This window comes from Acanthopagrus latus, chromosome 17 (genome assembly GCF_904848185.1).
Source record: "Acanthopagrus latus isolate v.2019 chromosome 17, fAcaLat1.1, whole genome shotgun sequence".
NCBI classification, from domain to species: domain Eukaryota; kingdom Metazoa; phylum Chordata; class Actinopteri; order Spariformes; family Sparidae; genus Acanthopagrus; species Acanthopagrus latus.
The window spans coordinates 2,001,573-2,014,490 of record NC_051055.1 but is presented as its reverse complement, the minus strand read 5'-3'; positions in this window follow the sequence as shown (position 1 = coordinate 2,014,490).

The window sequence follows — 12,918 nt, the reverse complement described above, 5'->3', positions numbered from 1 at the left end:
TGACTAAGCAGTTAAAATCTTTTGATGGAAAGTGCTGTCTGCCGCCAAGTATTTCTTTTCTCTTGTTCTTGATTGAGAGGTGAAATAAGTTACTGTGATTACATTTGAAAGGAATTGTTTAAGTTTGACCATATGGCCATAATGTGACAGGAACATCACACTCGATACTGTGTCATTCTTTAAAGAAGAATGTGAAAAGGGACCTGTCCCATGTGGGACACAAGGATCCTGTGTGTGGACTTTCAGCTCAGCATTCAATGCTGCCATCCGTGAGGTCCTCCACAGGCTCACCCAGCTCACTGAGCCAGCCTCCACCTGTCAGTGGATCACCAGCTTCCTGACACACAGAAGGCAGCAGGTGTGACTGGGGAGCATCACATCCAGCTCCCGGAGTAGTTTGTTGATTCAACTGTGCAGGTTGTGTAGGTTGTGGTTTCTGTTGGTGTTTTGGATTGAGTGATGATAAACAATATAGTGCTCCCCCTCATTGAAAAAAGGGAAATGGTGCATTGTTCAGTTTTTGTTTATTTCAATTATTTCTTTCTCTTAGACATGTTTTAATCTTGTAGAACTATCATGTAAAGTCTACCAATATCAGTTACGTGTTGTAACTGTTATGTTTAGTTCAAAATGGAACGTGTCAGAGGATTTGTTGTGTACCTCCAGGACTGTTAATATGCATTATTATTACTGAGCTGTCATCCAATTTATCTGCCAGAAAGCAGCTTGAGCCAGTTAATGTTAATGGAAAGGACTGTTAGACTCAGTGATTGTGTCTCAGATGTGGTATTATTCTGTACGGGGTCCCCTCAGGGTATGGTGAGTACTTCTTGCACAACACCTTGAACTGTCACCTCCAAAAGTTCTCTTATGATACAACCATTGTTGGATGTGTGTCTGAGGGGAATGAACAGGAATATAGGGGGGTCATCACCAACTTTAACGGGTGTGAATGCAACCACCTGCATAAATTTTATGAAAGTGTGGTGGCATCAGCGCTCCTTTATGCAGTGGTCTGCTTGGAGGGTAGCAGCTTGGGCAGGGACAGGAGGAGACTAAACAAACTAGTTAGGAGGGCCAGCTCTGTCCTGGACTGTCCGCTGGATTCCCTAGAGGTGGTGGGTGAGAGGATGATGTTAGCCTAGCTGACGTCAATCATGGACAACATCTCTCACCCCCTGCACCAGACTGTGGAAGCCTTGAGCACCTCTTTGAGCAGCAGACCCTTACACCCACTGTGTAAGAAGGTGCGCTGCCGCAGATCATTCATCCCCACAGTCATCAGACTGTTTAACTAAAGCACCACCTGATCAATCACTCTACACTCTCTTGTTTGTTCTTGCAAATATCTTATTGTTTTTGTAAACATCTTGTGTTTTTCTATTTTTTTTTTCTATTTAACGTTATGCATATTTCTTCTGAATCTTTTTCCTGTACTGTTGAATCTCGAGCTGTTGTAACAAGGAAATTTCCCCATTGTGGGATAAATAAAGCCGATCTTAATTTAAATGCAGATGAGCTGCAGTAGCTAGCTAGCTTCTATTCACTAATCAAATTAACTTAATTAACTAAATTTGACATGCCATTAATCACATTTATATTTATATTTATGTTTATTTATATTTATTATATTTTTGTTGATCTCTGTCTTGACCAGGATGACAATGTTTTGGACTAGAGATAGGGGACTCAGTACTGTCCTTTCTACATCAACTATGTGTGCTATTTTCTGAAGGTTCAGTATTTTAAGATTTCATGTGTCCTCTCTTGTCACACTCTGAATACATCACCAGTTAAAAGCCTTTTTCCTGTTAGTATACAACTCAGATTCTACATTTAGGTTGAAGGAGTTGTTGGTGTTGAACGCTGACATTTAATCTCATCTTGTTTTATTTTGTGAATGTGCAAGAGTACATGTACATTTAACATCACTGTCATCTGAGAAGTTTAAAGTGATATAGCTATGACATGAAAACATTTGGTGATGTAGACAATTGGTGTCACCAGGTTGAATATTTGATAACCAAATATTTTTGATAATTATTATTATATAACAAAAAGTGTTGCAATATGATGGACTGAACTGGGTTGGAATAAAATGGTAAAACTGTGTAGGAGTAAAAAGATCAAAGAGTTTAATTTAAATTATCAAAACACATTTCAATCACTTTTTATAAACATTACTTGTTCTGTTTTTAATATGATGTTATAATTTTGTGAGTAACTGAGTAAATCCAGTGCATTATTCTTTTCACCTTGACTGAGGTGTCAGCTGATTTTTACCGACTGAAACTGTAAACTGTCACATGCAGAAACTGTTGGAAGGTAAAATAAAAAATCATCTTTTAGCCAGACGTACAGTCACTGCTGGTTTTCTTATGGTACAACCAGTTCTGTTTAGCAACCAAAGCTCATGTTTGATAATGTCTTGGAATGCTGTTCGACCTGTATTTTTCACATTAATGTTTCCATATGACAGACATGACCTGGTCATTAGATGATTTTACCCCTCTGATAGTTTAAATTCTGTGCATTTACAGTACATTAAGCCTGCCTCATACAAAGTCACATATGGTCCAACCTTTCCTCCACTCCAAGCCTTCTCATTTAATCTCTTTTATGACACATACCTTTGTACAGTAGTTGCCTGAAGCAATGTTATATTGTGTTATTGTAATTCTTGACTATACCCAACAAGTATGACATATAATACATATTATTGTGAGTTTTTGCTGCATTGACTACCCCTGACCAGGCGGTCCATAGGTACGAGTATGTCCTGAAAACATTCAAAGCCTGTCTGTCTGTCTGTCTGTCTGTCTTACATTGCCATCTGACAGACTTTTTTGGAAACACAGGAAGCAAATTATCGCACGCTCTAAAATACAGATACCCTCAGGGTCATGGCAATAATTTTTCAAGGAATACTTTTGCTTTCCTTCACAATACTGTTTTCCTTCTGTTCCCCCTGTGCTGTGCTCCTGTCAGGGTCACTCATCCTCCGGAGCCACTCGTCACTGTGTCTGTTTGGTTCTTGTCTTTTTTATTGACATTAATCATTTGAGTCTGTAGAACTTACATCAACAATTACTTCGTATTAACATTGTGTAGTAGTGTATATGGTTAAGATTTTAATAAATAAAACATTCTAATGAATCATGTTGGATAATGTTCCCTCATTGTCTGTTCAAAATGTAGTTCCAGTCTGTTGTTAATGTCTTGCTGCTACACAGCTCGTCTGAGGTCCTTGATTCATGAATATGTTTAATCTTTATACCTCCCTGCATATTGTTGTTCTTGTTTTGTATACCTCTGTTACCTATACTTAAGTACCAGTAGGAACCAGCAAGTATTTTATACTTACTGATTCATATGAGGAAGTTACACAGGCAGTTCAGAGGAAGCATGTGATAAATGTCAGGAACACTATGAACCTGTAACTCCTGTTACTCTCATGTTGACTTATTTCCTAGTGTTGTACCCAGATTTAAGTACTAGTGGGTACCAGTAAGTATTTAATACATATGAATTCACACGAGGAAGTCACACTGGAGATCCTGGAAATGACATAGTACTGACAGGAAGCTACACTGTAAAATGTGGGCTGTATTATTAAGTGGTACAAATTGCTGATTTCCACTTGAGTGGAGGATGGGTGTCTGTCTAGAATAGACCACATTAACTTTTGGTGTAGATCTGGATAACAGGACAGACCCAGGAATTGTTCACTTTCTTTAGAACTGTTATGGGTTTTTTAAGTTTATTTTTACATTTTCCTTTGATTCTCAATGGAATGGATCTCAATGAAAACGATCAGGTGTATTGAGGTGGCTGGTATCTAAGGGAGTTAAGATGGACCCTAATAGGAATGTGGATCTAGCATTTTTAAATATAGGCTTGATTGAATTAAAGGGCACTGCTGTGTCCTAGAACGAGCACAACTGAGTGCCGTTCTAGTTATGATTTGTACTACTCTCTAATAAGGTGCATTCAGGAGTCTGAAACATTCTATTGAAGCAATGCTTCTCTGCATACAACCTGGAAGTAAAGTTTTAAAAAATTAAACAGTGCAATTAAATTGTTTAAAGAGCTCTCTCTTCACCACAAGCAGCTGGTACACTGTGACATCAGTGCTGATGCAGCACCAATCCACCTTTAAATCTAATGTTTCCTCTGCTACACCTACGATAGTGACTCATTCCCATCAGTTCTGATCTTTAATTCAGGCCTAGAACTCAACACAAGCCATGACATGTATATCCAGTATGGTTTTATGATTTGTGATAAAGGTTCTCCAAATACAAGAAATTCTTACTTCCCATCTATTTCCTCTTCCAGCACAGTACGATGTGAGCAGTGCTGCAAAATCCTCCCGAAAATCTCAAAAGCAACATCTTTTCAGTGAAATGTATCTCTACTCAAGAAACTGTCCCAAAGAAAACTGTGTTTCGTTGCCATGCAGGTCACCATGTCTCTCAGATGGAGCTGGTTGTGTAATGACCCACATGTGGTTTCTTGCTGTGTCCCACTTAACTTGTTGAGTCCACCCCACACGCGATAGCATGTTTGTCAGGGCCTGTGTGGGGCCAGTGGGCTCAGTATTTAGAACTATCCTACACCCCTGTGTCTTGTTGTTTCATGAAGTGATTGTACAAACTGAATGGACAAGCACAATATGAGCAATTACTACACACTGTTCTTACTTTCTCCTCCACTGGGTAAGCACAAAAGTAGCTAGTGTTCAAAGAATTCCATTAATCTGGGTTTTCAGTTATTTCTCCTGATGGACTGCTCATGCAGAATGAAGACTCTGCACCTGCTGTGTGATTCTTGTTAGGACAAACATGTCTTGACAGTCAAACACTGTCAAGTTATTACAAAGTGGAAGAGGGGCTCTAAAACCCAGAGCAGGGATTTAACAGGAAGATTGCAACACAGCCTCATACAGTGAGCCGCATGGGACTACAGAGCTGGGTCTGGGTCAGCAGTCTTAGCAACACTTTCACATTCTATTGCATGTAATGGGAATGTGTAAACCCTGCATTTATACCCAGGTCCGTTGACTCTGCTGTAGACACACCTCGGCTCAGATTTGATCTAAAAGTAAAACTGGTGTGAACATGCTCAAATCAGCCGCACAAAGTGATGCTTCATAATCAACATCTGGTGATGGTGCATAAATAAGGAAGGAATTCGGGATGCATCCTATTAATGACGTTTGAGTGCTGGACACAGTGTTGGAGGTGGTGCTCAGTGGTGTTTTGTGCCCAGGCAACTGAAAGTGCTAAAAGTTGGAGTTTTATCCGTCACAACGGTTTCTGGCGCAGTGGTGCAGGAAACATGACGTTAGTGATGTTCAAGGTAATGCTTCAGATAACAGTCACAGACAGGCTGCCTTGCCTGCAGGAAGCGGCAAAGGGGTCAACAGGTGATTTTCAAGTGAGTGTACCTCTATTTAAACCTGTTTAGTTCTGCTAATTTGGGTGGAAAAGGGTTATTTATAGCACCACTGTAAGGGCGTATTGTAAGTCCAAGTTGATTTATTTGTCATTAAAGAACACAGGTTGCACAATAAAATAGACAGACATATGCAAAATATTTATACAGAAATATACATAAACCCGTAGTGCATCTTCTGAATCTGCATCAGGGTAAGTGTAAACTGCAGCTGTAAACCCAACTGTAGTCCTGCACTCTGTTGGCTCAGAACATGGACCGCCCATCCAACGCAACAGCTTGATCAGAGATGTTGCGGTGGAGATAGGTCAGCCACAGCCACAGTAGTTACACAACAGCTTTACTAATTGCGATATGAATATTGATAATACTAAAAGTGTAATAATGATAATAATAAGAAGAATAAGAGGGATGATGATGATAATGATGATGATGATGACGATGATGACGATAGTAGAAGTCAAGCAGGACCACAGTAGGAGGGCCAACCACCATGCATGGGGACCTGCAAGACGAGAGCAAAGAGACTCTGGGGAAGAAGACAAGTCAGTAACATGTATTATTGAGGCATGAATTTGTACAGATGGAGGGAAAGAGATAGGAGCTCAGTGCATCATGGGAAATCCCAGTCACCATATACATATAGCAGCATAACTAAGAGCCTGTGCAGTCCCGAACTATAAGTTTTAACAAACATTTTCTCTCATCCTGACATACTTCTACCACAATTCTTGTGCTTTCTGCATGTTCTACACATAAAGTGATAATCTCTTAGGCTGTACACAACCACTGCTACATAGGAATACAGCATTCGTGGGGTGGTCCGCATGCATCAAATGTAAGTGAATCGGGGGTGAAGGAAGCATTGACCTCTCCTCCCTGGAGGTTAGCTGGCTGTTATGTCTGCTTTTGAAGTAAATAGAATCAAATAGCACATAAAACACTTCTAACGTCAGTGGAGCATCTGACTGTACCGTAAGTCCTCGTCTGTGTGGCTAAAGCCTGATGTGAGGCTCTGGTGTTTAGCCTTCTGCTCTGCCCTGCTGGAGGCCATGTGATGCTATGGACAAGAGCTGCAGCTGCACAGCACAGAAGAGTCTGTTTTGCCTTGTTCCCCACAGTCGTGACAACTTTTTGTCCTAGATACATCCCTCTGTCACAGACACTATGTTTATTTAGGATTTCGTCACAGCTCTGCTCGGGTGCTTAAGAGGCCTGGAAAACATGTGAAGTGAGTATTTCTGGGGAGGGATGCTGTAGAGCTGACGGAGGGGGGCTTACAAGAGATGTTTTGTCAATACAAATGGAATTTTACTGTAAAGGGGCCAAAATGTGTTCTCTCTCCATAAAACAGAGCAGCGTCTCTGCACTATGGTAGCCTTGAGACAATGTAGGTACACCATTTGGCCACCACACAAACTGTCTTCAAAGCCTGGCATTTTGGTCAGTATTGACCATGTAATGACAATGTCTCGTGATGCACTGTGTCTCAAAACAACTTGCATTGTGAGAGAAGGGTCTGTAAAATGGTGGATACATTTTTTTGAGCGTCACAACCCCTGCAAAATGACTCGTCTTGCTGTCATAACTGGAACCATAATGTCTAATAACATCTGGAAAGTCTAGAAGAGCTGCACGATGAAATTATTTAATCCCCATTCAAGTTAGCCAGTAGCTAAACTGGAAGTTAGAAGGCTCCATCGACAGAAGTCTCTAGACCGCTATAGCTTCAAATGCACATCCAGGCATGTCATATGATAGACATAGACATTGTGAAACACTGCTGTCTCACTGCTGGACACACCGAACTTCACCTCGGGGATGAACGCCCCCCTCTCGGATATCTCCTATCACCGTGCAGAGGAGGCCGGCCCATGATAATGACTCCTTTCATTACGTAACAAAAGGAGCAGATTCTGAACAGCCTGTAGGACCATGCAGGAATTCCTTGTTTTCCTCATTCTGGGAGTTGGCAGGCTCAGGGAGGACCAGCTTATATATGTTGAGACCCGAGAAAACGTGTTTTTTTATGATATGGGACCTTTAATGCCTATTTTTATATTACAATTAGTTCAGTGCTTTATCAATATTACTCCATAGTCCTCCATAAAACTTCCTTTTCTCACATTTAAGGGTCATTAAATGAAAATGTGCCATTTCCTGCTCTCAGTGTTTGATTTTCAAACTACTGTTTTAAAATTCTTCAAGCCCCTTTCTGGACAAAGCAAATCTTTACCTCTCAGAAGAATGTGCCTTGCCATCTCAGGTCATCTTATTTATAGGGCTGCCCCCGACCAAGAATTTTCTTGGTCGATCAGTGGTCATAATTTAGAGTGATTAGTCAACTAATCGACGCAGACGGTGGAACAATGGCGCTGTGCCGCTATACTGCTAGCTCAGTGCCACTATACTCATTTTCAATGTTAGCTGCTTTATAGCGGGTGTTTGTGGGCTGCCGCGGTCTTCTCGCAAAAAAAGCACCCCATCCCCACCCCCGGCTGACAGTGATGAGCGTCCGTCCGTCGTCAATGTATTTATCTCTCTTTTAAATGTTCGGCCAGCCATGGGCAGGAAGCTAGGCTACTTACATGTTTAAAGTGGTACATCATGTTCAGCGTGGAGGAGTGATAGGCAAAGTTTTTCTTGCATGTTTGCATGTCACCTTCTTGGGGTCATCCCCAAAATCCCTCTTTTCAAAATGATCCCATATTTTAGACATCTTTCCCGACATGGTCGGCTAGTAATTGTTAACTGTCTAACCGTCATGTCGAAGGGACCTGCCGCCCTCTAGCCTTTTATACACAGGCCAGCCACCAGTCACATAGATTTTGACTTAATTTTGACAAGACACGGCTCCAAATGTTTTTTTTGTTTTTTTCCTGCAACCAGCCGACCAATGAAATTTTGGTCGGCTAATGAGTTTTTGGTCGACCAGTGCTTGGTCGACTATTTGATTTCTTTGAGTGGATTACTGGTCTCTTTTACTTAACATATTATGTGAGGTGATTTTATATTTGTCTTTTCAGTGTTTTCAACAGAACCGACACCTCACTAACAGGGTTGAAAACAGTTACTGTATTGGTTATGATGCTTCAGTAAGTAACAGTTACAATGGGACATTCATAAATGCATAAGAAAAAAACTTAATATTTGGAGACAGTGTTATTGCGAGATTTAACATAGAAAATGATGAAAAATGATGATGATACTGTGGCTGTAAATATATTCCAGTAGTTGCATGTCTGGCCACAACAGAATGAACAGAACCCTAATATTATATCTGCTGCGTCCCCTCAAATTATATCAGTGGTACTCCCGTTAAAGCAGTGAACCTCTGCAACGAGCGACGGTGGAACAACCTCCCTGTCAACAATCTCGAAAATGAACCATAGTGGAATGCAGTGACACCTTTTCTAGATGAATATGAGATTTTCAGAACTTTCTCACACCTGTGTAAGCCAATATTTCTATTTTGCATCAATACATAGAGCACAAACCCTTACCCTAACAATAACATCACAACACACATCGTCATTCCCTATGACACAGAAACATCTGAGAAACTCAGGAGGATCTTCAATCTTTAAACATCAAATCCTGGTTCACTTCAAACCACCACACTACCAACACACTGAGGCAGAAACCTGGGACAAAACACCCAGACATAGACAGATCAATGTAGTTTATGATGTTTAATGCAGCCAGGACTGCACAGGTGTGTACACTGGAGAGAAACAAGCTCTCAATAAAACAAATGGACCAACACAGGAGGCTCAACTCCTCAGGTCAAGACTCCGCTGTCCACTTACATCTGAAGGAGAAAAATCATTTGGTGCTCTATATAGAAGACGATCATACTGGGATTCAGTGATTGAGAGTACTATTTTAAGCTAACAAAGGGCCAAGTCCTTCACACTGAGAATTCTCAAGGATGCTACCCACAATTCAATGTGCTCTGTTTGCCGGGTCTCAGAAAGAAAGCTTGGGGAACAAGACTGAAGCAGCCGGTAGACCATCACTGAGCAATATGCATTTAAATGTCTGTATTTTCTGTTTCTATCATAAATTTGCTTGCACCATGAATATATGACATCCTAATAAAGCTACACGAGTCAATAGATGAATGATTAATAACCACTTATACTGCAGTGACTAAAGCTGTCTGCCTAAGTGTGTGAGCTGACTTGCTGATGACTTTTGCTAGCCGGAAACAAGTTACAAGTTACAAAATGTATAAAATAACCAAATAAACAGCATGTACACTACAGGGCTCCAACTTATCTCTAGAACCAAGGTGACATTCTGTGTCTTTCACAGGGACAAAGGAACACAAGTTTTTATGCCTGTGTATTCAGCCTCAGCATGTTCACCAGGGAGAGGGACATGGCAGTCAGTGGCTAACAGTGAGAAGCAAATAAAGTGAGATTGTTTAGGTAGTGTGTTGTTCGAAAAGGCTTACTGGTTGTATAATCTGCTTTGCTTTTTCTCTCATTTACGTAGGATTATCCTGGAGAAAATGGGCTTTGTAGGGCAGTTCACCCACATACAGGCCGAAAAAGTGAGACAATTTAAAAACAAAACATACAGTGGCAGAGGTGGAATATGGATAGGATTGTTGTGTATGCACGTACTGGTATTAATGTAGGAACTGTTTGTTTAGACTTGACTGTAAAATTGAGGTATTGAGCAACTTGGCCATGGACGAGGCATGAGGGCAATCAGCGGCAGTATTGCCTCACTGTCTGACTGTTTATGTTACATTTTGAGAACCAGTGAATTAAAGAAAATCTTTCACACAGTGGTGTAAGTTAGTAACCATGGGCCCAGTTCAGACTGTTATGATGGGCCCTTGGGCTCATCACTTACGAAGCACACATGCTCACATGTACATACACTTAGATATGCACACAAAATTAGGCATTTTACAGTGTTACCTAGACTGCTGTATTTGCAAAGTACAGATGTTATCAAGAGTAAAGTTATCAGAACCATGGATACTGTAGTGACAGTAATAGTTCTGAAACATGACAACAAGCACCTGAGTGCAGGGGAGCTGTCCGTTTCACTGCTGTGCTGAAATGACTGCCGAAGTTTTCGGGCATTCTAAGCACAATAACTTTACGAATCACAGCCATTGTGTTCCTCTGCAACACAGGGGCAAAATAAGAGAGAAGAGAGCAGCAATACTTATCAACTCTGCAATGACAATGACCTTTTCAACAAGAGCACAGCAGCCCAGATACACCAAATCTGTTTGAAAAAGCACTTGTGCTCACCTACAGTCACGGGGGCAAAAGTTTCCATCCACTCATAAAGAACACGTATATCATGGCAGTCTTCACTTCCGATGATTTCCACAACTCTCATGATTCTGTGATGAATAAGTGGAACACAAACTATTTTGTTACCATAACATTCATGAAGTTTGGTTCAATTTATTATTGGTCTTCTGAAAATATGTCTAAATCTGCTGCATCAAAAATATACATACAGTATTCTAATATTTGGTGAAATATCTCTCAGACATTTTCACCTCAGTTAGATGCTTCTGATATCCATCTACAAGCTTTTGGTTGTCCTCTGGCTGAATGTTTAACCACTCCTCTTGAAACAATCAGTGAAGTTCAACTAAATGAGTTTGCTACCTGATACAGACATGTTTCTTCAATACAGTCCACATTTTCTGATGGGGTTCAAGTCAGGACTTTGGGAGGGCCATTCCAAAACATTCATTCTAGCCTGATATACTGTGACGGTATTTGAATGGCATCAATGCATGAAATACATGTATGCCTTCTCTTAAAAGAACAATAGCCTAACATAATAATTTAAACCAATAGCTTGCTGGCTTGCTCCTGAGGGTTACCTGCTGCGTGCTTGCTGAAGTATCACTGAGGGGAACAGAGTAGCTGTCGAGGCATGCGAAGAGGGAGCTTCTCCGGGGGCTGTGTGCAAAATAAGCCTATCATTTTTCTATACTTGCAATTTGTTTTTTTATTGACACCATGATGAAGATGGATGCAAGGGTATATATACAGAAGAAGGTCATATTGTCATAGTTGTCACAGGCCTCAATGTCTATAGGTACACCCTGGCTTTTTTCTTTTTAGGTAAAACTTAGGACATTTACCAGTATATACATTTGTTATCAAAATTGGTACACTTATTGCAACATTAGTTCATGAGTATTTGAGTATTTTATTTTGTGAAACATCTATTCTTTCTTTTTTTTTTTTTCTCAGATACAAACTATACATTTTCTCTGGTCTCTACATATATAAGCTGGTCCTCCCTGAGCCTGCCAACTCCCAGAATGAGGAAAACAAGTGATTCCTGCATGGTCTCTGCAGCCCACCCACTGGTAACACAGCGCTCCTACAGGCTGTTCAGATTCTGCTCCTTTCATTGCGTAACGAAAGGAGTCATTATCATAGGCCGGCCTCCTCTGCACGGTGATAGGAGACATCCGAGAGGGGGGCGTTCATCCCTGAGGTGAAGTTCGGTGTGTCCAGCAGTGAGACAGCAGTATTTCACAATGTCATCGCCCAAAGCTAGACACGCAAATAGCTCTGTTGTTGGTTGTAAAAATCAACATAAGTGCCAATATTCTGTCCCAGCTACAGAACAACAGAAGAGACAGTGGTTGTGTTTCATATTTTATGACAACATGCTGGCTACGGTTGGTGTTAGCTTGTGTGTGTGTGTGCTAATCGCTTCACATCAGACTGCTTCAGTAACAAGGGTCAGTACAAAGCTGGCTTTGCCTCGACACTGACCCTCGTAAAAGGATCAGTCCCAACCATACCGGACCCAGCAACTGCACCCGAGCCACCAAAAAGTGTCGCTGCGGTTTAATAGTATTTATAGTTGCCTTCCAATATGGTGAAATCAGCTGGAAATCAGTTAACTTTTATACAGATATGTGTTTCTCTCAGGACAGCCACGCTACAAACATATGATGTTTAAATAGAATTTGATTTCAGGTGTATATTCAAATATAAAACACTATATAAAGGGTTTAAGAGTTGCTCAAACCTAAAGTGGTACCAGTCAACTTTTCCCCCCTAGCGGTCCAAGTAGTGTTATTGATGGTGGTTGTAAGATATCTGGATAATTTCTATTTTCCTCAGTCTCTGAAAACACAGGACAAAAAATGACTTCACTCAATCATTCGTCCAGGCCTGTATGACCTGTTAACCTTCCTCTTCCCGGGTGCCTCCTGGAGGCAGATAAAATGATCAGGTTTGATAGAAAAACACAAACAATCTTAAACAGCTACAACAAACACATCAAAGCAGCAGTACTAATACTGAATATTTCATCCTCCACTGCATCTTAGAAGTGCTGATCTGAGACCAGGGCTGTGGGCGCTGCACACAGAAAAGAAAAGTGGTAGGTCAGTCCCTTGCTTCTCCAGCATGCCATGGTCAGGGGATCATTTTACAAAATATAGTTACAGGT